The following is a 27,419-nucleotide window of genomic DNA, read 5'->3' as shown; positions in this document are numbered from 1 at the left end:
TCTCCCTGCCAATGCAGGATTGATCTCGGCTGGCCATTTCCTGGAATAGGTGTAAAACCCCCGGGCCATCGGACGTCTGCCACGTCCCCCAGGAAACAGTTCTGTGGCCTAACCCAGCGCTGTCAGTTACCGCGCAAGCAGCGCCGGTGCTAGGGAGGGTGAGGACAGTGCCCGTATTTACACAGTGCTGTGAACTCAGCCAGCCCTGCGCCTGCCGCCATCATCACCGCGCCAGGGGCCGGGCAGGGAAGAGGGTTTAGCCAAACACAGGATTCTTGCACACAAGCCGCAGCTCCGCACCGATTGCAAGGCCAGAAGGGATCACTGTGATTGTCTAGTCTGACCTCCTGCACAACACAGGCCAGGGACCTGCCCCAGGCGAATTCCTAGAGCAGAGCTGTTAGAAAAACCTCCCGTCCGGATTTAACAATGTTAAGTGATGGAGAATCCACCAGGACCCTGGGGAAGTTCTTCCACTCGTTAATCACCCTCATGGTTAAAACGTTACACCTGATTTCCAGTCTGGTGCATTCACCCCCTAGGCTGGGATCAGAGCCGCCCCAGAACAAACCCAGCAAGCACACCCATCCACTCAGCCTGGTCTGTGTCGCCGACCTCCCCTAGCCCTGAGCCTCTGCCCACTCCCTGGGCTCCCAGAGTCACCGTGCGCCTGGCCCAGCTTGGAGGGAGCCTGACCCTGGAGACTCAGGGGATCACAAGGGGAGCAGGGTGCGGGGCAGGAGCTGGACTGCAGGGAGGACCCACAGCCTCTGGGCTGCCCTTCCAGCCCTGGGACCCTTGGGGAGCTCCTGCCCCCCCATTGCTCCTGCAGCAAAAAAGAAGACTGCTCAGCCTACCCAGCCACTGCGTCACTGCACCAGGCCCGAGGTGGTGGGGATGGGCACGGCCATGCTCTCCCCATGCCCAGTGCCCGGCTGGAGTGGGCCATAGGGACTTCCCGTGGGGCAGTGGGGGAGGAGAGCCTGGGGCCTAGCGCGCAGGGGTGGGTGCTGCGCCCTGAGCCATGCCACCCCCCCCCCAGTGTAACAGGATCATGCTGGTCTCCTAGAGCCCTCTCCCCCCGCCCCCAGTGACAGGGCACCTGCTCCAGCAGATTGTCTCCCTTGTAATGCTGAGGGGGTGGAGCTGTGAGCCCACCTGGATGGACAGATCTGGAGAGTCCAGCCCCTGAGGACCCCTTCCCAGCACTGCCCCAGGGAAAGGTCTCGCTGCGATTCTGGCTGGTGTCTGTGTGTGAAGGGCAGCATGTGTGGGGCTTGCAGGGTGTGTGCGGTGGTGGATCAGTATGTACACACCCGTGTGCGTGCAGTGTTAGTGTGTGCAGCTCTATGCATAGGGGTGTGAGATGGGGAGTGTCCGAGGGCGTGGGGTATGGCTGTGATTTCAGGGGGACTGTGGATCTGTACACAGGGAGGGGTGAGGTACCTGCTGTGTACAATGTGCCGTGGGGTGTACGTGCCGTGTCGGCGGATGGGTGAGGTGCCCGGTGTGTACAATGTGCCGTGGGGTGTACGTGCCGTGTCCGTGGATGGGTGCGGTGCCCGGTGTGTACAATGTGCCCCGGGGTGTACGTGCCGTGTCGGCGGATGGGCGAGGGGCACGGTGTGTACAATGTGCCGTGGGGTGTACGTGCCGTGTCAGTGGATGGGTGCGGTGCCCGGTGTGTACAATGTGCCGTGGGGTGTACGTGCCGTGTGCATGGATGGGCGAGGTGCCAGGTGTGTACAATGTGCCACGGGGTGTACGTGCCGTGTCCGTGGATGGGCAAGGTGCCCGGTGTGTACAATGTGCCGTGGGGTTTACATGCCGTGTTGGTGGATGGGCGAGGGGCACGGTGTGTACAATGTGTCGCGGGGTGTACGTGCCGTGTCAGTGGATGGGTGCGGTGCCCGGTGTGTACAATGTGCCACGGGGTGTACGTGCCCTGTCGGCGGATGGGTGAGGTGCCCGCTGTGTACAATGTGCCCCGGGGTGTACGTGCCGTGTCCATGGATGGGCGAGGGGCACGGTGTGTACAATGTGCCGCGGGGTGTACATGCCGTGTCGGCGGATGGGCGAAGTGCCCGGTGTGTACAATGTGCCGTGGGGTGTACATGCCGTGTCGGCGGATGGGCGAAGTGCCCGGTGTGTACAATGTGCCGTGGGGTTTACATGCCGTGTTGGTGGATGGGCGAGGGGCACGGTGTGTACAATGTGTCGCGGGGTGTACGTGCCGTGTCAGTGGATGGGTGCGGTGCCCGGTGTGTACAATGTGCCGCGGGGTGTACGTGCCCTGTCGGCGGATGGGTGAGGTGCCCGGTGTGTACAATGTGCCGCGGGGTGTACGTGCCCTGTCGGCGGATGGGCGAAGTGCCTGGTGTGTACAATGTGCCGCGGGGTGTACGTGCCGTGTCGGCAGATGGGCGAAGTGCCCGGTGTGTACAATGTGCCGCGGGGTGTACGTGCCGTGTCCATGGATGGGCGAGGGGCACGGTGCGTACAATGTGCCGCGGGGTGTACATGCCGTGTCGGCGGATGGGCGAAGTGCCCGGTGCGTACAATGTGCCGCGGGGTGTACATGCCGTGTCGGCGGATGGGCGAAGTGCCCGGTGCGTACAATGTGCCGCGGGGTGTACATGCCGTGTCGGCGGATGGGCGAAGTGCCCGGTGCGTACAATGTGCCGCGGGGTGTACATGCCGTGTCGGCGGATGGGCGAAGTGCCCGGTGTGTACAATGTGCCGCGGGGTGTACATGCCGTGTCGGCGGATGGGCGAAGTGCCTGGTGCGTACAATGTGCCGCGGGGTGTACATGCCGTGTCGGCGGATGGGCGAAGTGCCAGGTGTGTACAATGTGCCGCGGGGTGTACATGCCGTGTCCATGGATGGGCGAGGGGCACGGTGCGTACAATGTGCCGCGGGGTGTACATGCCGTGTCGGCGGATGGGCGAAGTGCCCGGTGTGTACAATGTGCCGCGGGGTGTACATGCCGTGTCGGCGGATGGGCGAAGTGCCCGGTGTGTACAATGTGCCGCGGGGTGTACATGCCGTGTCGGCGGATGGGCGAAGTGCCCGGTGCGTACAATGTGCCGCGGGGTGTACATGCCGTGTCTGTGAATACACCCAGCAGGGGTGTCCCTAGCAGGGAATGTGAATCTGATGTGGGGGCTCTAGCTGTGGGGGTACCAGCTTAATGTGCTGCCTGCAAGGTCCGGGTGGGGAGATGTGGGGTGCAGGGGGGCGCTGGTGCTGACAGGGGATCCGAGCAGAGCCCGGCCATGGCCAGGGGTAGGCAGGCGGCGGCGGGAGCCCGTAGCCGCCCAGGGAGGGACGCGTTAGGGGGGCAGAGGGTCCAGCAGACAGCCCCCCAGGTGGTTTTCTTGTGACTCAGGCACATGCCAGCGAGAGGAGACCCCCAAGGCAAATACTGCCTGAGCGCAGCGAGCCGCGGGTCTGCAGCCCGGAGCCCCCAGCTCCCCTCGCAGCTCCGGGGAGACGGGCCGAGCCCCGCCGCGGGCAGCGGGGACACTGGGGACCGTGCCCGGAGCTGTCTCCCGCCCGGGGAGAGGGCTCGCACACGGGCAGGCGGGCGGGCGGGCTGTGCGGGGTGCCCGACCCTGGAGAGGGAGCAGGTCGCCAGCCCAGGACGGGGGCTCCCCGGGGGGCTCTGCGGCTCCCTAGTTCTGGCTGAGCTCCGCGCGCTCTGTTCCAGCCCCGCACCCGCAGGAGAGGCGCGTTCCCCGGCCCGGTCCCCTTCCTCGCGTGTGTCCCGGCCGCTGGCCGCAGCCGCGAGGAAACGGTGAGGGCCCTGCTGCAGCGGGCAGGGTCCGGCGCCGGGCAGCGCCGCTGGGACACACAGCGGGCGTTGCACGGCTCAGCGTGGCCCCGAGCTGACCCGGGCGGGCGAGCGGCTCGGGGATGGGGGACGATCAGTGGGATCCTGGACTCGCTTTGCCAGTAGCCCGGGCGCTGCCGGCGGGTCCAGGCGCTCGGAGGCAGCGCCCAGCGCCGTGCACAGCCCAGCGGGGCACGCAGGGACCCCGGCACACACACACACACACACCCACCGCCGCCGCGCCGAGGAACCCCGCACCGGCCGCTCGGCTCCTGCCTGAGCCCGGGCCCCCGGGGCAGCCTCTGCCTTTGCGCTGGGAGGGTGAGGGGGATCGGGGCTCCCAGGTTTGCTCCCCCCTGCGCCGGGACCCGCGCTTCCTCCGCGCAAAAGTTCCTTCCCCTGCCAGCAGCGAGCGGCGGCGGGTGCGGGACGCGCCGGGCTCCTCACCCCCTGGCCCCGGAGCCCTGCGGCGGGGCCCGTCCCCATGCGCCCGGGCAGCCGTGCCAAGCCCCGTCCCCTCCCGCTCCGGGGCTGCCCGCGGGACCCACTCACCCGGGACGCTCCAGCAGCCCGTGGCCGGCGGGGAGTGAGCGCTCCCCAGCCCTGCGCGCAGAGCCCGCCTCCCTCCGCTCCGCAGCCTGCCGGTGCCTCCCCCCAGCCCCTGACGCGCCTGCCTCGCCTCTCCCCTCCCCGAGCGAGTGGGCAGCTCCCGGCTCCCCCCGCCAGCCCGGAGCGCCTCTGCCCAGCCCCGGGGCCGGCTCGCTCCCCTGCGCCCCGCCGGCCGGCAGCCCCAGCGCGGCGCCCTGCCCGCCCGCCGGGTTGTTCCGCCGCCTCCACTTGCTGGGGGTCCCCGGCCCCAGCGCTGCGGCAGCGCCAAGGGGGCCCCGCGCCCTTCCCAAGCGCCCGGTGCGCGCCGGGGCTGAATCCTGCGGGCCTCCGGCCGGGGCTGCTGCCGGGTTTGCGGGATGGGTGGGGGAGGGGAGGGCTCTGACTGCTCGAGTTCACACTGTGTGAATCAGGAGTGACAGCGGGATGGGGCCCAGCCGGTTTCCGCTTTTTATTTCCGATCCCAGCGCACCGCCGTGTAAACACGCTGGAGAGAACCACGGACCCGCTGGATAATCGTGGTGTGCTGCAGTTCGGAGAGCGCGTGGCTCCGACTCCGTTCGCTTCCGCTCCCAAACACCCCCAGCCCAGGAATTAACCTCCCCCCAGGCCCCCACCCCTCCTTTCACTTTGCCTTTCCCGCTTGCAAAACACACCCCGGGAGTTCAGCCCAGGCCGGCGGAGCGGCAGGCCAATGGAGGCTCCATGCTCTGTACTTACTAATGATTTCCAGCCGATAGTCCCCCTTTCATTTGTCTTGAGCAGTGGAACTAGGCCTGGCTGGGAGGCGCCTGTGAGGAGCCCCGGCTCTGCTGTGGAGACTGAGCGCTAATCAGTAACGCTAACGACAGTGGTTTGTGCGCCCGGCTTAACAAAACCCACGTGGAAAGAATTCAAATGTCGAAGGCAGCAAATGTGTTGCCAAGTGGGGATTTCCTTTACACCGGGGCCTGCTGTGTCCCCATAGGCCGGTCACTGAAAGAGATCACAGACTTTGGGAATGCAGCCAAGGTAGGGGCGACCTTTGCCCTGGTATGGAAAAGCAAATGGGTCCTACAAACCAGGTGGCCGGTGGCGGAAGGCCTGGCAGTGGGTCTATCTGAGTTTGTATTTGCATAACCATGCCTGTGTGTGGCTCTGCAGTTGTGCAGAGATGCCTGTACTTAAGGAGGCAGGTGTGTACTTGTGGGTGTGGGCATGCCTACGTGTGTGTACATATGCGCATACTTATAATGCATGTCTCTGGGTGTGCATTTGTGCATATTGGCAGGCGTCTGTATGTGTGTGCGCAGGCATGTTCATTTGTGTGTGTGTGTGTGTGTGTGTGTGTGTGTATATATATTCCCCGCTGCTATAATAACTTCACAAGCTTTTTTCAAACCCCAGTAACTCAGCCTTGCAAAACTGTCATGAAAATGTATCAGCCCAAGCACCACATCTACTCACCCGCCCTTTGTCATGACTGAGGATAATGGGGAAAAATAGATATTTCACTCCCCCAGGAAAAAATGTCTTGACTCAGCAAGTGGGTGAATAGAGCGCTGCAGGAGCCTTGCCGGGGAAGGGCGGGTTAGCAAAGGGCTTACACGGGAAATTGGGCTGCAGCTCTCACGGTGGAGCTGATCACTTTGCCATAATATCCGGACACTTTGCAGACAGTGTGGCAATGCGTGTGTGTTAGGGGTGGAGGAGTGCTAACGTGTGCTGAGTGCTAGGTGTGCCCATCAATCTGTGTGGTGTGTAGGTGTCACTCCACTCATGTTGGGGTGTGTGTGTGAGAGAGATTTCCAGGGATTTCTCCATGGCAGAGATGGTGGTGCCTTGAGTGTACATGGGACAGTAAAGGAGGGTGAGAGGGTGTCATGGGTGACATCCCTGGGAGTTGTGGTTTCCTACACCACGGACAAATTGGGCCCTAGGAGTGTTGACGACTGAGCTTGCAGGAATTAAAATAAGGGCAGGAGGTGTCCCCTCTTTGATACCCTCTTGTGAAGTGTTTCTTCTGGGACACTTCCCTTTCCTCCCCCCTGGGTGTAAGTTACCTGCCCACGCTTGCTTTAGAATCTACACAGAACGCAGAGTCCGAACCCCTGTCTTTGTTCAGCTTTAACAACACAGATGTGAAGGACAGAACAGAGTTCACCTCAGAACTCTTCCCCTGCGTGGCTCTCGCTGGAGCTCCTCTCTCAGCACTGCTCAGCCCACACCCAACGTCCTCTTTCTGAGCCGCCTGCCTCACTGACCCCGCAGAGCCCCCTATTATTAATTATGATCAGACCAGGGCCCTGTCATACTCAGCACTTCACAAACACGCCGTAAGGAGAGAATTCCATCCCAGCGGAGCTTCCTTCAGTGGGGTCAACTGAAGACACTGACGGCCTGTCACACGCTCTGACACCCCCAGACAGAGGCCAGTTACACTATACTACCATGTACCCCTGGTTTCCTCCCCCTGTTAGGTCACTGATGAATTAGCCCAGAGACTCCACTGGGAGCTGCTCCCCCTTTTTCCAGGCCGCATTTGGCCCTTGCAGCTCAGAGTGCCGGCTGAGCACCTGACACTCATCACTTCATTTCTTAGAGGCGGCAAACAGATGTGTGGATCCCCCCAGCCCCATTGCTCCCAGCAAGCCAACCCCCCCCCCAACTGCAAAACATCGGAGATGCTGCCACGCTTGTCTAGACACACTACGCACAGCCCACTACGTCACGCTGCTGGCCAGGTGTGCAGCACGCCTGTGCCAACAGGCAGCGTGAGGAAGAGAGGTGTGCTGCCCCGGACCAGGGAGGAATGGCTGCCGAGGTTCCCCGGTACCCAGTGTGTGCCGGAGGTTGGTAAGCTGTCCCGTTAGCCGTGGTGCGCTCAGGCCTGCTCGCTTCTCAGTTCTGTACCACAGCCAGTGGGTCAGTCTGCCAAGCCTTTCGCTCAGTCCCCGATGCACACAGCACAGTCACACGAGCGAAAGCGTCTCCCCGACGGGCACTCGGGAAAGCCCTGGCTTCCCAGGCGGGGGCTGGAGCTGCACCCTCCGGAGCTATTTGAAACGAGAGGATCGTTAAAGCAGGGGAGGGACACCTCAGAGAGTCATTGAGCCGGGGCTAACTACCTGGGCGCCCTGCACGGCCCAGCTGGCCTGTCGGAAAGTGTCAGCCTAACGAAGGCGACGGCCCTGCTGAACTGGGGTCAGAGCACCGAGTGCGCAAAGGGAACAGGAGCCGCTTGGAGCGAGAGGAGGGGAGGGGTGCATCCATTCTGCAGACACTGAGGAGACCAGCAATCGCGGGAGCATTTCTGCTTTGCCCGGGGCAAGCTGGAGGCCAGTCGCCCAGGGCAGGCGGGAGCAGAAGGCAGGTCAGGCTCAGAGGAAAGAGGCAGGGAGTATTACGTTGCCTGTTTCTGAAGTGCAGCCCATGGAGCTCTCCGGGGCAGGGGCTGTCTGCCCAGCACCCAGGCCAATGGGCCCCCACCCACCATCCTCTTGTACACAGAGCCGCAGCCTGTGGGGCGGCCAGGTGGCTCAAGTCAAGACAGAGCACGGCATGCTGGGACCTGTAGTTTCTGCCAGCTAGCTGTGGCCCACAGGAGCTTAGCAAGCTGCCAGCGGAGCCCTTGTCTGGACAAAGCCCAGTTTGCCTCTGATCTACTTGCGCCATTGTGAAGGCTCGAGCCGGTACAATTTTAACCCCAGAGGATGGACAGAGCGCCCGCCGGAGGGAACATTTCTAAGCGGTGCTCAGGCAGCCAGAACCACTAACGCACACGGAGAGATGTGATGAAATCGTGGATGTATCCATCTCGCTAGAAGCAATGACCTTAGAGGCACTAAGATCATCAAAACCAACTGAAGATTGGGAGCGCCCCAGGCCCTGGTAAGATAGGTGCTGTAATGCTGAGGAAGTGCTGGCGAATGACATGTGGCACGTTGTACAAAAAGGGAGATCTGTCCCGAGAAACGGAGAAGAGGGGTTATCTGCAAAATCCCCACAAAGGGGGACCAGGTTATTTGTGATAACGGCAGAGGTGGGACACTCCAGTCTACTGCAAAAGTGTTTTGTATTAGTATTTTGAATAGGATGAAAAGTGCTATTGATAAAGTACCCAGGGAAGGACAGGCTGGATTTTGATCTAGCAGGTCGTGTTCGGATCAGAATTTTGCCTGGAGGAGACTTATTGAGACAGGCTTAGAATACGAGCAGGAGATGGTTTTTAACTGCCTTGATTTTACGAACGCGTGTGAGCGTGTCTGCAGAGACGGCCTGTGAAGATCCGGGGGCTCTGGACTGTTCATTCGATAACAGCTTTGTCGGACGCGTCCGAGTGCTGCTCAGGACCGAGAGCGGGGCCCCAGAAGGATGGAAAGTTGTTGCTGAAAGGCAGGGTGTGCACTATCCCCACTTCTCTGCTGCGTTGTCGCAGACCCCGTGGTGAGGAGTGACAGCTGCTGGCAAGGACGCTGGGCGAGAGAAGCGGGGAGCCAGATTCTGCAGATGCTCATTGCATGCCGTATGAGCCAGGGTTGGGGCTGCTCAGAAGGGATGAGCGGGGGCACTCGCGAGTGTCACAGGACAGTGGCTGTGCCAGATGGGAGGCCACAATCCCTGGCTACCGTCAAGTCAGGAATTTGCTGCCTCTCTGACAGGGCCACGACCCTCAGCTCAGGGGCTGAAGAGCGACTATTTCAGGAGGCGTTTGGAGTCACTGCCTTGAGTTTTTGTTCCAGCCCAAATGCTTCTAAACGGAGCAAAGTTCCCACCTCTGGGCTTGTCGGTGCATGAAGGGCGATCGCAGTGACTAGATACTACGGTGAGGGGCACACTAGAAACGTCTGCAACAGAGCGAGAGCTGCAGGAGTGTTTTTCACCCCGTGCTCGGCGGCAGGCCCAGACCCCGATGCTTTAGCCCAGGGCTTGGGATTGTAGGGGCGTGAGTAACTCGATGCATGTGTGCAAGGTGTGTGTGTGCATTGGCAAACACCCCTCCCCCAGTACATGTGCATGGGGGACTTGGCAGGCTAGCCCACGACCTGGCCAGGAGCTGAGCTCTGGGGCTCTCTTTTCAGCAAACGGCCTGACTTGGTTGCAAGTGTGTTTTTCATTCAGGTGTATGAGTCCTTCACACCCAGCTCCAGATCTTCAGGGCTTGGGCTAGTGCAAGGCCCAAAGTCTGAAGGTCTCTGGGCTGGAGCATCAGGGCTTGGACAGCCTTTGGGGATGGGCTTCCTGGCCGATTGCTGACCTGTCCTGCAGACAGCCCTGCCTGCTCTGTCGGGGGTCCCGAAACTCAAAGCTAGTGGGCCACATTCATCCCTGCGGTCCACAGAATGAAGCCAGGGAGGGATCCGGTGCCCCTAGCTTGTCGGGCCCCGTTCTGCAGCAGAGCAGAGACGCTGCCTGTCTCCTTTTCTGGGTTCAGTGCCCTGTGCTGGGGTAACGGCCCCTCGGGGACCAGCAGCGCCTGCCCCATGCAGCAGTTTCATTAGAAACACACAGAATAAATACTATTAAGGAAATTCAGATGCTGAATTAATTCCAGCTGCCAGGCCTCCTGAGGAGCATAACGGCTAATTGCTAAAAAGCAGCTCGCTGGCGGAGGACGGCTCCTTGCCGCTCCGTTCTGCACCGTGCAGTGCGTGGGGCTCGCCAGGCAGCGGTACAGCGCTCAGGCCCAGCTGGGGGGGGCTCTGTGGCTAACCCCATTATTTAGCAGGTCATGGGCACTCTGTGGGGTGCCAGCTGCCCGCTTTAGTGAAGCACCCTGGGACTGCCAAGAGAGAATGCGATCGCTTTGTTCCTGCCCAGACCCGGAACGTGGCGTCTCCGACGCAGGCGGCGCAAAGCGTGAAATGGAATGAGGAGGGATGCCCCTCCCCCCCACAAGCGCCCCCCAGGTGGGGGTTTCGGAGGGAGCGTGGAGTTTAAGGTTAAAAACCTTCTTTTCCTAACACGTGGCGGAGAACCCTCAACAGCGACCCACTGCAACAATAACTAACCCAAGCCAAGTAAGCCAGCCCTCCGCCCACTGTGCTTGGGTGACCTCGCCCGTCCTCCCAACCCGGGGTCTGTCCTGCCTAGAGAGAGGTCAGGGCCTGGCCCTGCAGAGTTATCCAGCCCATGTCTCAGCGCACCCAGCCCAATGGCACCGTGGGCGCCGGCTGGTTCCAAGGCAACACAATGAATAATCCAGAGCTGAACATCCACCCAGGTGCCAGTCAGCCGCATGCCGGGTACAGCCCCAGGCCGCCGAGCCAGTGAGCGTCTCACTGAGGCTGCCCAGAGAGATCGCAAGGTGCCAGGGCCCCCAGGCTGACTCAGCTACACGTCTATCTCCTCCTCCCACTCTGCTGTCTCCTCGCGGTCCCGCTGCCTGGCAGAGACAGGCAATGGACGTAGGGCATTTGTCTCTGACTGCGCAGGGATGTGCTGGTGGGCGGGGCGCCCAGAGAGCGCCCCGTGGATGGCTGTGCTCCACGATGACGGTGGCTGGAGGGATACAGCCTGACTTTGGGGGGCAGAGGAGGGGGCAGCCCCAAGGGGTGGAGTTTGGCTGCTTCCGCCCAGAGGAGTCCGAGAAGAGAAGGATGCAGCGGCCGCAGAATGGACTAGCTCCACGGGAGAGATGCCCCAGGGCTTCCAGTGTCCGGTGCCAGGGCTGCAGTCTCCTCCCCGCACATGCCCAGTGGAACAGCAGCTCCCCCATGCCTCTGTGCCCTGCCCCCCATCCCTCTGTGCCCTGCCCCCCAGCTCTGCCCTGCCCCCATCCCTCTGTGCCCTGCCCCCCAGCTCTGCCCTGCTCCTGGCTCTGCCCTGCCCTGCTCCCCATCCCTCTGCACCCTGCCCCCCAGCTCTGCCCTGCTCCCCATCCCTCTGTGCCCTGACCCCCAGCTCTGCCCTGCCCCCCCATCCCTCTGTGCCCTGACCCCCAGCTCTGCCCTGCTCCCCATCCCTGCCCCTCATCCCTCTGTGCCCTGCCCCCCAGCTCTGCCCTGCCCCCCATCCCTCTGTGCCCTGCCCCCCAGCTCTGCCCTGCTCCCCATCCCTCTGTGCCCTGCCCCCCAAACCCTATGCGCCCTGCAACTCGGCTTTGCCTTGCTCCTTCTGTGCCCTGCCTCCTGGCTCTACATCCTACCCCCCAGTTCTGCTCTGCTACTGGCTCTGCCCTGCCCCCCATCCCTCTGTGCCTTGCCCCCCCCCGCCCTGTCCTGCCCCGCCCCTGGGCTGTGCCCTGCAGTCAGACGGGGGTTTCCCTCTCCCCCTTGGCGTATGGGAGCTCTAGAGCACTTTCACGTGTTCATAAAGGTGCTAAAAACTGGGCCGTGCCTCACTCTGTGCCCAGGTTCCCTTCTGAGCACCAGCGTGAGCGACACGGGCCCCGTGCCGCTGGAGCCAGCAAGGGCTCGGGCGGGGAAGGGAGCCCTCCCCGCGGCACAGCTGGGCAGGGGGGAAGCTGGCAGCGTTGCCTGTCTGGGGCTAACAGGAGCAGCCCCCGTCACACCATGTGGAACCTGAACTCGCCGCCCTCCCCTCTGCCCAGGGGATTCGGGCACCTTCCTCTGTGCAGAGGGGCCTGTGGCTTCCCCCAGGGCAGCAGCTCCATCCCCACGCCCCCGGGGCAGGCAGCCCGTCTCCCCAGCAGGGGGCGCCCTGGCACAGCCAGGCAGCCCCCGTGCCACAGCCGTGCTGCCAAGGGCTGCACCGGCGGCCGGGCTTTCTGATTATGTTAATTATTGTTGTTCTCCCCACTCGGCTGCTTGTTGGGTGGGAAATTACAGGCCTCGTCTTGTCTGGTGCTCCCTTCCCTTCCCGCGCTAATCGCTTCCTTCCCCTTCTCCCTGGGGGCCAAAGAGCGGGGAGAGTCTATGGGCGGCAAGGGGGGGACACCCCCCAACTTGCAGGCCGTGCAATGGTGCAGGGCCAGCCCCACGCAGCACGGTCCCCTCCACCCCGCCAGGGCTGCAGTGCTGGCCCCGCTCCCGGCTACCTGCCTTTCTGCTGCAAAATGCGCTTTGCTCCCTCTGCTTCCCCCCCACGCAAGGATCTCAGCAGACAGGCCCGGGCACCTCCCTGTCCCCTCCCCCCAGACGTGGATAGATTTCACCATCCCTGTTTTACAAATGAAGAAACTGAGGCATGGGGGAGGAGGGATTTTTTCTCAAGGTCATGCAGGGAGTCAGTGGTAGGGCAGGTAACAGGACCCAGGAGTCCTGACCCCCAATCCACTGCCCTGAGCAGTAGGTTGAGCCTCCTTCCAGGGCCAGGCCGAGAGCTGGAGAGTCCTGGTCCCCCACTCTCTGCTGATGGGTAACGGCTCCCCGTCCCCGAAGGCTCTCGCCGGCGGGGTGCTGCGGGGATCCAGACTCTCCTCGCTTCCCTTCAATAGCTCCCTGAGAGGGAAATACCACAGGCTTGGCTGCCGTGGCACACAACCATCTCAGTCTCACCCGACGCAACCACCGGCACTACCAAGCGGCCGGCAGGAGAGCAGCTGGCGCCCACGGAACCCAGCAGTGCTGGTCGGAGAGGGGAAATGCTCGTCTCCGCCTTCCATCGGGGCTCATGGCCCCGTTCATCAGGTGCCACTAAGCCGCGGGGCCCACTGGACTTCGCTAAGCTTGGGTGACCAGGCAGCATCAGTTTCCAAAAATGTCTCTCGCCTCTAGCTCGCCAGGGAGGATCGTCCCTTCCCCCTGGGTGAGCACGTGGCCACAGGGATCCCTGCGCTCCTCTGAGAGTGGGCAGAGCGCGAGAGCCGGGGACAAAGCTGCCTCTACCAGGGAACCCAGAAGCTGGGCAGCTTCAGGAAATGTTGCAAGACCTTCCCATTTGGAAACGCCATTCTACCATGGATAACAGTCACTGGGAACCCCCCTTTGAGTCCTACACCCTGCTCACCCCCCAAAACAAAACACCAACCAGCCAACTGAAAAACCCAACGACCCTACCCCAAGCTGAGATGTGCCAGAGACACCAGGAAGTCCACTAGGTTACTGATTGTACATGGAAGGCCCCCAGATACCATGGTGATGGGTGGCAGCATAAAGCCACAAGACAGATGGCTAGAGGGTCCCCTCTCCACTGGTCACTCCTCTCCTGGCAGCTTGGCGTTCCCTTCGATGCCCTCTGTTTCTGGTTGCCAGACACCGATAGCCACCCCCAATACCTTTCTGGAACCAGCTTGTTTGCTTCCTTTACACGGCACTGCCAGTAGAGGGAGCTCATGAGTGCCACACACTGTTTTTGTGTAGGCCCTACACAAATGTATTGGTCTCAGCAATGGCAGCCCTTCTGGACGAGAGGTGAAATTCGGGTCTGTTGTGAGTGGGAGAAGGAAGGAAAAGAAGTCAAGGAACCCCCTGCCCCTGTGCACCCACATGGGATCAGAGCGGATCTGGGAGCCAGTGCTCCCACGGGGGTTGGACAGTTGGACGGGGGTATGGCTAAGTCTGTTTGCAAGCACATGGTGGGGGAGCGCTGCTGTCTCCAGGTGACCCCGCCCCCCACTTCCTCCCAGCACGGTCAGAATTTGGCCAGGCTCAGTTTAGAGTCTAGGTGGGGTTTGCTTCAACCCCCTCCTGATTCTTCAGGGCTGGACGGAGAAAAGCGTCCAGTCTGGTCTCGGTGCAGAGCCTGCCCGGGGCCAAACGGTGCCTGGCTAGAAGTTACCTAGACGATGGCTCCGATTAGCAGCCGCCGCTGACTGCCATCCCCACTCCCCGCTGCAGCCAATGTTCTGTTCCTGTTTTAATTCTAATCAGCAGGAGATATGGATTTAAAAGAAGGGGCCATTTAATCGCCATGTAGCAGCTGCATGTGCGCCAGCTGGAGAGGGGCCTCCACAACGCAGGCAGTTTGTTCCTGAAAGCCACTTGCCTTCGCCGGGCAGGTGTGCGTGGGGCCGCCTTTGTGCAGCTGTGTGTCAAGGGCTTTGTGTGTGCGCACGTCTCTCCCTAGGTGTGTGTGCGCACGCCTCTCCCACATGTGTGTGCGCACGTCTCTCCCTAGGTGTGTGTGCGCACGCCTCTCCCACGTGTGTGCGCACGTCTCTCCCTAGGTGTGTGTGTGCATGCCTCTCCCACGCGTGTGTGCGCACATCTCTCCCTGGGTGTGTGCACGCCTCTCCCACATGTGTGTGCGCACGTCTCTCCCTAGGTGTGTGTGCGCACGCCTCTCCCACATGTGTGTGCGCACGTCTCTCCCTAGGTGTGTGTGCGCATGCCTCTCCCACGTGTGTGCGCACGTCTCTCCCTAGGTGTGTGTGTGCATGCCTCTCCCACGCGTGTGTGCGCACATCTCTCCCTGGGTGTGTGCACGCCTCTCCCACATGTGTGTGCGCACGTCTCTCCCTAGGTGTGTGTGCGCACGCCTCTCCCACATGTGTGTGCGCACGTCTCTCCCTAGGTGTGTGTGCGCACGCCTCTCCCACATGTGTGTGCGCACGTCTCTCCCTAGGTGTGTGTGCGCACGCCTCTCCCACATGTGTGTGCGCACGTCTCTCCCTAGGTGTGTGTGCGCACGCCTCTCCCACATGTGTGTGTGCATGTCTCTCCCTAGGTGTGTGTGTGCACACCTCTCCCACGCGTGTGCGCACATCTCTCCCTGGTTGTGTGCACGCCTCTCCCACATGTGTGTGCGCACGTCTCTCCCTACGTGTGTGTGCGCACGTCTCTCCCACATGTGTGTGCGCACGTCTCTCCCTAGGTGTGTGTGCGCACGCCTCTCCCACGCGTGTGTGCGCACACCTCTTCCTGGGTGTGTGCATGCCTCTCCCACATGTGTGTACGCACGTCTCTCCCTAGGTGTGTGTGCGCACGCCTCTCCCATGTGTGTGCGCACGTCTCTCCCTAGGTGTGTGTGTCTGACAAGGCTACAGCCGACTACCAGGGGGTTGCTGGAGGAAGCTGGAATTCCGGCCCCGTGAAATTCGGGAGGTTTCGTAGTGGGGTGGGGGAAGAGGCAGCAGCAGGTCAGCCTGCCAGATGGAGGATGGGACAGGAGGCCCCCAGCCCAGAGCCCCTGTGTTCTGTGGCTCCCCCCCAAGCCCGGCTGCAGTGGGAGCCCCCCCAAGCCCGGCCTCTGGCAACCTCCACGGCTCCACAGCCCGGCTCTTCCCGAGCACCTGGGGCTGGCTCCTGCTGCCGCCCCACCCGCCCGCCTGACATTTCATCTCAAAAGGCTCCATCTCCGGCCCCCTCCCTGGTCCTGGGGCCCCCCCTCCGCCCGCTGCCCGCTGGCTCCTTGCCCGCGTGCTGCTCACCACCCACCGCACTGACAATTAGCGGCGGAATGAGGTATTCGCTTGCCAGTCCTGCTTGGCCCCCTGCAGTGCCGCCTGCTGGGGCGCTTCATCCCCGCGGTGCCCAGGGCGGTACGGCAGGGCGCAGACTGCAGAGCTAATGACCCCCTGGGAGGGACCGGCCGTGCCCCAGGCTCAGCTCTGCACAGGAGCAGGGCAGAGCCCACAGATGGGCCCCTCGGGGCTAGCCAGACAAGGGAAGTCACGGCCCGGCCTTCAGCTGCCCCCCAGAGCAGCTGGGTTATTCCAGGCAGACGCTCGGGCACTCGCCCACGGCCCCGGCACTCACACACAGGCCTGCTCCCGGCTCGCTGCTCTGAGCCTCCTACCCCTGGACACCCCTCCCCCCCCGCCCCTTGCACTGCCTCTGCTGCTCCCCCTCCTGCTGCGAGCTCAGCCCCCACATGGCGCCGTGTAACCGGCACATCCCTTCCTGCCCCATAGCCGGGCTGCTGGGTGCCCTGCGCTGGGACACGGGGAGCAGACAGCTGGGGAGGTCAATGCTGATCTGGGCTGCAAAGGCCGAGGCAGGGAGCCGAGGGGCGAGCGCTCCGGGGGGCAGAGGGTTCCGGGAGTGGCTGGGGTGAGTGGGGGTGCAGGGTGTTGTGGGGGCCCTCGGCTGGCTAAGGATGAGGCTTTGCCATTCATGGCCCTGGGCTCAGCTCTGAGGAGTCGCTGGCTGAGGAGGATGGACGGGAGCTCCCCGTCCCGGCACTGGTAAGGAGAGCAGCAAGGCAGGTGCAGTGGCTGGTGGAAGGAAGAGTCAAGCAGTTTGGTTTTTTCATTCTCCCCCTCACCTGGGATACACCTGCCTGCTGCCCCCCTTTGCCTGGCATATGCATGAATGCCAACCTCTTCCTGGCACACACCTGCCTGTCAGCCCCCATCCCCTTCCTGGCACACACCTGCCTGTCAGCCCCCCTTCCTCCGCCTGGCACACACCTGCCAGTCAGCCCCCCTTCCCCCGCCTGGCACACACCTGCCAGTCAGCCCCCTTCCCCTTCCTGGCATATACCTGTCTGCCAGCCCCCCTTCCCCCGCCTGGCACACACCTGCCAGTCAGCCTCCTTCCCCCGCCTGGCATATACCTGTCTGCCAGCTCCCCTTCCCCCGCCTGGCATATACCTGTCTGCCAGCTCCCCTTCCTCCGCCTGGCACACACCTGCCAGTCAGCCCCCTTCCCCCGCCTGGCATATACCTGTCTGCCAGCTCCCCTTCCCCCGCCTGGCATATACCTGTCTGCCAGCTCCCCTTCCCCCACCTGGCATATACCTGTCTGCCAGCCCCCCTTCCTCCGCCTGGCACACACCTGCCAGTCAGCCCCCCTTCCCCTGCCTGGCACACCCCTGCCAGTCAGCCCCCTTCCCCCGCCTGGCATATACCTGTCTGCCAGCCCCCCTTCCTCCGCCTGGCACACACCTGCCTGCCAGCTCCCCTTCCCCTGCCTGGCACACACCTGCCTGTCAGCCCCCCTTCCCCTGCCTGGCATATACCTGTCTGCCAGCCCCCCTTCCCCCGCCTGGCACACACCTGCCTGTCAGCCCCTTCCTGGCAAACACCTGCCTGTCAGCCCCCCTTCCCCCGCCTGGCATATACCTGCCTGTCAGCTCCCCTTCCCCTGCCTGGCATATACCTGCCTGTCAGCCCCCCTTCCCCTGCCTGGCATATACCTGCCTGTCAGCTCCCCTTCCCCTGCCTGGCATATACCTGTCTGCCAGCCCCCCTTCCCCCGCCTGGCACACACCTGCCTGTCAGCCCCTTCCTGGCACACACCTGCCTGTCAGCCCCCCTTGCTCTGGCCTCTCCCAGCCTCATGCACTGTTTTCCATGTGCTTTATTTTGGGCAAATGCTTTGGAGCCTGGATCTGCAGGACCAGGCTGAGGCCCGATACCCAGCGCATCGGGGGACCTCCCCTGCAGGGCACCCTGCTGCCTCGGGGCAATGTCCTGAGCAGGAGATCAGCATGAGGGGACAATGGGGAGGACTCCTGGTCCCAGCTCCCCACAACCCCTGCCCAGCATAGGGCAGCACCTGCCCAGGGAGGCAACGTCTGCCCCGGGACCGGCCTGGCTGGGATGTACGGATCCTCTGGACCGTTCTGCCCCAAGGCCAGTGCAGGATCCGGCGCACGCACCAATCTCACATCCTCTGCACAGCACAGCTCACTCCTCCTGGCACCGACCCAGCACACACTCCCCGACACCGCTGGGCATGGGGCCGAGCTGGCTCTGAACCAAGTCCCCTTGCTGAGCTCCTGGAGACTCGCCGGCGCAAGCGGGCCCATGCCCAGGGCCCTTTCCACCCCTCCAAGGCAAGTCACCGTGTGGAGGGAGCAGGATCGGTGCTGTGATGCCAGCTCTACCAGCAGCTGGGGCGGGCGGGGGTGCGGCTGGCACCAGCCCTCTTCACAGCTCCCTTCCTACTTCCCAGGTCCGACAAGCGGCACCTTCTCCTTCATGCACGAAGCAGCAGATGCCAACATTCACGGCCTCTGGCCCTCGCCCTGCACAGCCTCTGCCTCTCACCAGGCCGCAGCTGCCGGGGCCCAGGGACTGTGTCCTGTGCCACTGTAGCATGCCCGCATGCCCCATGCCCCTGGCAACCTACAGCCTGGCTCACCAGCAGCCTCTGCCTAGTCTCCGGCCTGCATGCCCTCACGCATTGCTGCTTCATTGACTCATCAGCGCGGCTCGGCTGCCTTTCCGGAGCTTTCCCAGAGAAAGAGCTAACGGGCACGAAGGAGGCTGCATGCTGCCTCGGCTGGCACTGTACGGCTGAGGGCCTGGTTAACAGGGCTGGGCAGTTACTGGACTGGGCGGTTGACCCTCCCATGCACAGGCGCTCAGGGATCCTGCAAGCGCCCAAATCACTCAGGCCAAGCATGCCTGGAGAGTCGCCTGCAATGTGCTACCTCCCCAGTTTTCCCTCTCTTCAGAATCAGCTTCTCTGGGAACACGAGGGCTGCGTCTGAGCCGCTCCGCGTAGGTGCGGGAAGTAGGGGGGCATGGGGTGCTGCAGCCCCCCAGGCCCCATGCCCAGTCCCTGGTTTGGGTTCCAGAGGCCGGCCCCACGCCCCAGCGGCTGGCTCTGCGCCCGGGTCCCTGCTCCTGGGCCTCTGCCTGGGCCTCCACTTCCCAGCCCCGCACGTGGGACTCGAGACCTGGCTGCTGGCCCCACTCCCCTGCCGCTGGTCCTGTGCCCGGACCCCACTCCCAGCCCCTGGACTCGCTCCAGAGAGCGGCTGTGAGAAGACAGGCGCTGGAGCCTGAAGGTCCAGTCTTGGAGCGGGGAGGGGGGGTCCGGCACACTGAAGGGGTTACTCCTGGGAGCGTTTAAAGGCCAGGGCATTGCACACCCCCTGCAGATCCTCCACGGAGCAGCGAGTGGAGCAGAGCCCTGGTCTGAAGACACGTCCCTGTCCGAGCAGGAACCAGGAGAGACACATCCAATGGGACAGCCAGGCCACATTGGAGCTCCCAATCTGGACCCAGAGCCTGGTTTGCTTTGCGGGCAGCGGATCAGAAAAGAGAGAACAGACCAACGCCCCCCTCCCCTCAGCAAACAAGCCAAGCCCCCGGTCTCTGAGATCTCGTCCCGGTGCCCTCCGGGAAGGCAGGGGCTGGGGAGTGAGCTGCGATCCCCCCAGGGCATGGGCCCCTCATTTCGTCCTAGGGCTGAGTGGGTGGTACAGCCGAACTGCTCAAAGGCCAGGAACGGGTGGGCTCGGCCCCAGGAGGGTTTTCCTGCCTTTGATCCCCTCTCTTTATTGCTCCCCCCGGCTCCCCCAGCACAAACCACAAAGTGCTTCATCCGTTTGGCTGGGCGGCCAAACCGTGCCCAGGGGGTCGCGTGGTGCTCTCGGGACTCGCCCCTCTCCAGGGTGACAAGCACCTACCTGGGCGGCCGGCAGGTCCCCCTGCCTGGTAACTGGGCTGCGCCCTGCCTTAGCCGCTCCCAAGCAAAGAGCTTCTTTCTGCCATCGCAACACTCGTTGGGCCAGATCCTCAGCTGGTGTAACCCGGGCAGTACTGGGTTACGTGGAGCGACAGTGATTGACACCAGCGGGGGACCTGGCCCTTGCCTTCCATTTTCTCATAGTCTGCCTCCAGATCTGGTCCTCGGCAGGGCCGCCCAGAGGATTCAGGGGGCCTGGGGCAAAGCAATTTCGGGGGCCCCTTCCATAAAAAAAAGTTGCAATACCATTGAATACTATTTTCTCATGGGGGGCCCTGCGGGGCACGGGGCAAATTGCCCCACTCCCCCCCCCCCCCCCCCCCGGGCGACCCTGGCCCTCGGTGCATCCCAGGTGTGACTTCTCAGAGTCCCTGGAGACCTTTCCTGGCTGTCACAGCTTTAGGGAGCATGTCAGGTATTTGGCAACATCAAGCACTGACATATTTTACATCCTCCCCTCTGTGTGCACACGGGATCAGCACTTACGTACGTTACCATGTTCTCCGTACAGACATGGGGCCAGACCCAAAGCCACTGCAGTCACTGGGTTTTTCTATTGACTTCACGGGGCGCTGGATCAGGTCCCCAGAACTAAGGGGCAGGTTCACTGGCTAGCCACTTTACCCTAGTTTTACAAAGTAGTGTGAACCCGCCCAGTGAGCCAGGAACCGCGCTCCCCGAGCAGCAATCAGCCACCAGCTCACTAACGGGAATTAAAGGATTCCAGCCGCCTAGTGCTAGAAAACCAGCTTCAAGGTCTGTTCTAGCTGCTTTAGGGCTTCGTCCTTTCCCATTTGGCAAACACTGAGAGCTTCAAATGGGGTCCCGTCCTGTGGACAAACCCACGAGGTGATTGTGTAATGAAAGACTCTCACAGTGCATATGCACCAGGGCTGTGTGTGTGATAAGGCTGCACAGGGAACTTTAATGCTGACATTTCCTAACTTCTGAGTGCTTGACTTTGTAACTTAATCTTTTAATGTAGTTTTTTGCATGTTTTACACAAAACATTATAGATTCTAGCCCTCATGGATGCAAAGAAAAGCTTGAAAAGGTGACCCAAGGGTAACCGATGCTTACCATGGCCTGAAACAATAGCTCCAGAAGGTGGGAAAAGCTACATTCATCTTAACTCTGAACTAAACCACCACCCAAATGGGGGAGGGGATACAGTGTGGGTCAGGCCCAATGGGAGCCCCAGATTGCTTTAATTCAGCCCTACCTGCATGGCTAGGGACCCAAACCCAGCAGCACTGAACTAGTGCACCAGGAATGGGAAGTGAAATTGACTATAAACAAGATGTGAAACTGACCAGTCCAAGTTCCATGTTCCTAAGATAAGTGAAGTGTAAAGCACAAACAAACTGCTCGAGTGGTGAAAAGTATGAATGGATTTTCATCTTGTTGCTCGTTTAACGAGCTGAGGGGTCATCAGAAAGCCAGAGGAGGAACTGAGAGGACTGAGGATTTTTCTCTTGACATTGTCCCTTTAACTTTTATGTTCTGCCAAAATATTTGTCCCTGCCACCAGCATTGCTGAGGAGTCAGAGAAACTCCAGGGGCGAGAATGTGCATCGACCCCATCAATGCCGAGGGGGCGCCGTGGCGATACATCCGGAGCACCTGCTAGTTCACTCCTATGGCAGAGCCGGGGGGAGGAGGAATCTTGGGCCAAATTTGGCCTGATGTAACGACTCCAGTGAAGCGAATGGAGTTACACAAGGGATACCTTTGTCCCCATGTGTTTATATAGGGCCTAGAAAATTAAATTAAATTAACTAAATTGGGGCTCAAGGTTTTTAAAAACATCTTAACATTTTTTGGCCAGGGGTGGGTGGCTTTTCAAACGTGCAACTTGAAGCATCTTCCTCATCAGCCTGCCATGACTTTAACGCCAGTCCCTGAAATCCCGACGCTCCTCTCCGGGGTGGACAAGCAGGATGGGGCCCAACGCTAGCATCGCGCAGCACAGACTGGGCCGGGCCAGCAGAGAGACCAGCCCTTGGCCTCCCCAGCTAATGTCCCCCCTGCATGAGGGGGTGTGGACGCAGGAGGGAGAAACCAAGAGACACCAACAGTCCTGCTGACTACGAATGAAAGCCAAGGCTCTGCGGAGCGCTCAGCGGCCTTTTATGCCTTTGCTGAGCTTAGCGGAGCGTTTTACGGCTCAAGCCGTGTTCTCCGAAGGTATTGAAGTGATTGCTTTCAGCGCACACAATGAGGGTTCTGCTGGGCTTTGACAACAGCAGCAGCTCCCCCCTCTCCAGCGTGGCACCTTCTTACAGCGGCTTTCAGAGGAGGTTTAATTACTGCAGGGCTGAGGGGGACAGTGTCGCCTCCGGGGCGGAGCGTGAGAGGCTGCGAACGCCTGAGTGCCCTGGCTTTGCCACCGACTCTGGGTGACCACAGGCAAGAGGGTGCCACGGGGGAGAGAGGGGCACGGGGAGCATGCCCAGCCCTTGTGCACTTGTCCAAGGCCCAGGCAGCATGCCCCATGACAGCTCCTAGAACTAGATAAGTTCATTGAGGATAGGTCCATCAATGGCTATTAGCCAGGAGGGACAGGGATGGTGTCCCTAGCCACTGTTTGCCAGCAGCTGGGAATGGGATGGATCACTTGATGATTCCCTCTGGAGCACCTGGCACTGGCCACTGTCGGCAGACAGGACACTGGGCTAGATGGACCTTTGGCCTGACCCAGTCTGGCCACTCTTATGGGGCCCAAGACGAATGTCCCTGCCAGGGACAGCCTCTCCAGAGGGAAGGCGTTTTTCCCAGCACGCCCAGACCTGGCAGGACGCACAGGAGAGGGCTGATGCAAAGGGCTTCCTGAAGAATCCCCAGGCCTCCTTCAAGCACAAGCCCCCAGCAACAGGGTCCCTGTGCACCCCCCAAAGGGGGTCAGCCTTTTCCTGGGTTCTTGCCAAGCTGGGTGAGGGCAACAGCCTCTTTGCTGTGAGCCGGGCACCTCCCTTAGCCCAGCGGCCGCGTGTGTACAACGGCGCTGCTCTCCCCTTGCTCCAGGCTGGCTCCTGCCTTCCCCGGAGATGGGCTGACGCCGATGAGAGGCTTTGCAGCCCGGGCTGGTTCAGATCCAGGGTATGGGGCTGTTTGCAAACTCTGCATCTGGACTCTAACCCCCCCTCCAGACGGGAGGCTGTTCAGGTCTGGCCAGTGTGGGGGTGGCGGCTTAGGACCCATCTCCGGTTGAGAGCAATCCAGGATCCCGAGCAGCTGCCCAGACTTGCCTGCCCTCAGGACCTGAATTTTTACCCTGTGCCCCATGGCGTGGCACCCTCGGGTGGGCCCTGCGGGTATCTCCTGCGAAGCCGGTGAGAGAGAGAGACAGGCTGGAGGGCCACTCAGATGCTGAATTCAGTTTCACCCCTTATGCTGATGTCAGGAGGGATTTTCAAAAGCACCCAGGTTAGGAGCCCAAACCCCATGGAAAGTCAGTGGGAAATTCCTGTGCTCCTAACTCCCCTAGGAACTTTGGAAAATCTCCCCTGTAACCCTTAAATACAAACATCTTGCTGGTTCCGGTCCAGGTAGCTCCATGGCCAGGAGGTCTCTGCCTCCCCCAAGCTCCCGTGCCGCCTTGCTATCCCCCCGCCTCAAACCCCGCAGGGAGAATCCCGAGCCCCTAAACTCTCCCGGGCTCTTCAAGCCACTTTGCTGCTGGTGGTTTGCAGGGTTTGTTAGAGCTGCCATAAAGCCAAGGCGTCCCGGAGCCAGAGCGCGGGCCTTGGGTTCCCTCCAGCTGGGGCTGGTCAGCAGCGGGAGGGAGACGCAGACCCACTGCCTGGCACTCGTCCCCGCTGGGGTGTTAAGCAGATTTCATGACAGTAGAAGAGTGAATTTCAAAGCTACTCCAGAGCCCAGCTGGGCCCGGACAAGCCAGATTTAGCCTTGGCGTCCTCCCTTGGCAACCGATTTGTTTTCCAGCGTGCTGGTTCCTAGGGGTATTTTTTAATAGACTCAAATGGGGCTGACAAGGCGCATGGAACAGGCTAAACCAGAGAACAATCTGGTGAGTTTTGGAGGGAACCCAACAGCAGTAAAACAAAACAAACCCCCACATCAAACTGCCCCCTCCCCCATGGTGAGTCGCTGTAAGAATTGTCCCAGAACAATGGGCCCTTTGAAAGCCATTTCCCAGGCTCTGCCCTGCGGCAGGAATGCACATCACGCCTTAGCTTGGCACGAGTCCATTTCATGCAGGATCCGAGCACAGCTCTCCTCCCAAGGTCCCGCCGACGGGGAGATCCGCCTGGCTTTTACCAGCTGAAAGCTCGAAAAGCTGCTGTTTACGGGGGACTGCAACGAACGGGGAAGAGCTCAGCCTTGGCTCAGGAGGGAGGAGGGTTCGTCCGTTTCATAAAAGGGAGAGAAATCAATTCAGGCAGCTATGGGTGTGCAAGTTTCTCTTTCCCCAGTCGGACGCTGCCCCCATGGATCAGGGCTGGGCTGATACCTGCAGATACTAGTGCTGAGCTGAGGCGATGGCAGGAGAAGATGGATGTGCTCCCGCTGCCTGGCCTGTAATTCGAACTCGGTTACCATCTCTGGGATGTGCCGAGTCACCCTTTGAAGGGCATGGAGAGGAGTCAATGGGGCTGAAAACACCTTCCCAGGAGGGGGTTTTCGGGAGCTGCACATCTTCTGGAGTGGGTGATCGGCATTAAAAGCCTCTGGAATAGCCTCCAGCGTATCTGACCCAGGGCAGCCCGGCAAGGCAGGAGTTGGACCAGCCCAAACACCTTGGCGGGGAGGTGGGGGGACTTTCCTGGCTACCTATCCCTGCTGTGCATCTATCCCTCCAGAGTTCTAGTTTACACCCTGCAGTGCGGTGGGGGGAGCCCGGGGCACACTCAGCGACGACTTGTGCTCCGACAGCTGTTCCATGTTCTGCCCCCGCCTGCGGATCCTCTCCCTGCTTTCCACTGTAAGGGTTTGGGGCAGGGAATTCTGGCCTCTCCTTGGATTCTCTGTCTGCGGAGTGCCTGGCGCAGTGGGGCCCGGCGGGGCCCTCAGAGCACGTCCGGGACAGAAATATACAGGTTACCAGGGGCCAAATCCCCACCTGCTGTAAATTGGTGCCACTGGAGTTCACAGCAGCAGGGAATTTGACCCCAAACCTTTTCTAATTTGGGACAATTGCCTTCAGCGGCAGTTTCCTGGAGTAACAGATCTTGAAAGAGACAGTGCCAATTACCACTGACACTGCCTCTGCCTGCTAGCATCAGCGTTCGAGGCCCTGGCGCCGCACAGACAGCTAGCGAGAGACAGTCCTTGCCCCAAACAGATACATGGCAGACGGAGGCTGGGAGGGAAAACAGAGGCAGAGAGGGAACTGATTTCCCCCAGCTCAGGCAGCCAGTTTGTGGGACAGCCAGGACTAGGCCAGGTCTCCTGCCAGCCCAATGCCCTACCCCTGCGCCTGGAGACACGCTTGGGGGTGGGGGAGGAGAGTCATGAGAAAATGGCCTGTTTTCGAACCAGCCCCAGCATTGCCCCTGCGGCTCCAGTGTCCTCCTGCTCAAGACCCAGGGAGTGACACTGACTCACCGGGCTTTGCCCACGAAACTGATCAAACTGCAGGACGCAAACCCACAGCCGAGGCAGGGAAAAGCAAGGGAGGCTGCGAGCTGCTCGGCGCTAACGATCTGAGGGGTTATTAATAACACAGCCATGGGAGTTCTTTTCAAGTAGGTTTTTCATCTTGACAGTGTTGCTTTGAAGGGAGCCCGTTTCTAAGTGCAAACCATTAGCGTAGGGTGGGCAGCTCAGACACCGGATCCCTTTTATTTCAGCAAAAGCATCAGGAAGAAAAACAAAAGTTCTGTCGGCAGATAAAAGGGCTGTTTCCCCCCGTCCCCATTCTCCAATTCTGCCGCAAAGGGAGTGGCGCCCGGAGAGCGCCACGGCAGGAACATGTGAGGGCGGAGCTGATCCCTTCCCAGTGCCACGTGGGGGTCGTATGATGGTCGTTGCTAATATCAGTGGAGATCGGAAGGCTAAATAAATCTCCTTCCTTTAGGTGTAAACTGGGCAGGAGGGTCCCATAACCCACCAACACGCCTTCCTGCAGCACAGCAACCCCCCTGCGCTGCGGGGGGGGAAACAAGGGCCCGCACCCTGCTGGCAGCTACGGGGATCCTGCCAGCGGGTTTCTGGTGATCAGCAGGGCAGGTTAGACCCCAGCCTGAGTACAAGGGTACCTTAGACTAGTCACTTCACCCCTCTGTGCCTCAGTTTCCCCCTTTTGTAAAGTGGGGCGAACGATACTTCCCTATCTCCCAGGGGTGGGTGCCAGGTGCTCAGATACTGGAGGCCACAGAAAAGAAAATGTGCAAAATAAATGGCTCGGTCCATCCAGCATCACGCAGCGGGGCCAGTATGCAGGCAGACAAGGCGGCCGGGTGAGGAGAGGGCCAAGGACCTGATCTTCTGAGCCATTCGCCTTCAGGAGAGTCCAACCCCCAGCCCCAGCTCCCCGCCGGAGGGCAGCACGTTCCACGACTGTTCCGGGGAGGATGGGAATTTGACAGCCACGTTCCCCTTCATTGTCTTAAACTAGAGAAAAGAGCTGGGGCCATTTGTGTAATTAACAAGGGTCATGGCGACGCTAACAGAGCCCAGAAGAGGGACACCGTTAGCATCTCCTAATTAATCTGACTCGAGAATATTAAAAACAAAATCATCGTCTTTTACAAACGGGATGGACTCCACTCGAGCAAGGCTGCTGGCAAATATGGCTTAGCTCATACTCCGGTTATTCAGCGACTTCATGGCCCGTGCCCAGAGCTTGGCTTATTTCTCAGCTCTCTCGAGCCACGTGAAAACGCCCCGGCCTCGCAGAGCCCCGGGGAAGCTGGAACGCGGGAGCACGGCTGGGCCAGGCCGTTGCTGCATTACTGAGGCGCTTCAAGCAATTGTGGCTTTTCCTTCCTGAGCGTGGGCAGGACACCGGCAGCCCCCAGCACCGAGCGATGAGCAGCGAGGATCAGTGAGAGTCCGGCGGGGCTGTGGGTCAGGCTCTAGGGGAGGCGGGCAGGATCAGGGTTGCCCATGCAGAGCAGACTAGGAAGGCAGGCCTCTTGCTAAGGTCACCTGCTTTAGCTGCATCTTTTACACCCAGAAAAGCTCTGACCAGCTGGGTGGGGAACACGCCCCGCGGGGAACACGCCCCGCGACATGGCACTGAAATGCGTCACGTCCTAATGCCGGCCGAGACCACACAGGGCCAGGGGGCTCCGGGCGCGTGGTGCTTTACACAGCAGGGGCAGCCCCCCGGAGCAATGGGGACGGGCTCAGGGAGAGGGGGCAGATCTGCTTCTCCTGCCCATTGGAGACGGGCGCTGGCACACGCCGGGCAGAGCCTCTGCTCAGGGAGCGGGGAGGGCTCAGCTTTCCAGAGTCATTTGATGTACTAGCCATCCAGTGCAGCGCTCGCCGGCAACCCCACAACAACGACAGCCCAGCGCTCGCCGGCAACCCCACAACAACGACAACCCAGCGCTTGCCGGCAACCCCACAACATCAGCCCAGCGCTCGCCGGCAACCCCACAACAACGACAGCCCAGCGCTTGCCGGCAACCCCACAACGACGACAGCCCAGCGCTCGCCGGCAACCCCACAACAACGACAGCCCAGCGCACGGCAGCCACCCCACAACGACAGCCCAGCGCTCACCGGCAACCCCACAATGACGACAGCCCAGCGCTCGCCGGCA

The 27,419-nt window shown here is 61.2% G+C and overlaps 1 protein-coding gene across 5 annotated transcripts in view; it reads right to left on the bottom strand.

The window, feature by feature from the left end:
* CPLX2 (complexin 2) overlaps window positions 1–27,419 on the bottom strand; it is a 53,201-nt gene that overhangs the window by 10,123 nt on the left and 15,659 nt on the right. Inside the window, exon 1 of one of the 5 annotated variants that reach the window (XM_065555187.1) lies at window positions 5,160–5,374. The exons of 3 other annotated variants lie outside the window; for them this stretch is intronic. The gene's annotated coding sequence lies outside the window, so the exon portion shown is untranslated. Of the gene's footprint in view, window positions 1–4,385; window positions 4,535–5,159; window positions 5,375–27,419 lie in introns of those variants that run through there. One more of the 5 variants, XM_065555184.1, reaches the window with a different exon arrangement.

Source organism: Chrysemys picta, chromosome 8 (assembly GCF_011386835.1).
Source record: "Chrysemys picta bellii isolate R12L10 chromosome 8, ASM1138683v2, whole genome shotgun sequence".
Taxonomy (NCBI): domain Eukaryota; kingdom Metazoa; phylum Chordata; order Testudines; family Emydidae; genus Chrysemys; species Chrysemys picta.
This window is presented reverse-complemented; position numbering and strand designations above follow the sequence as displayed.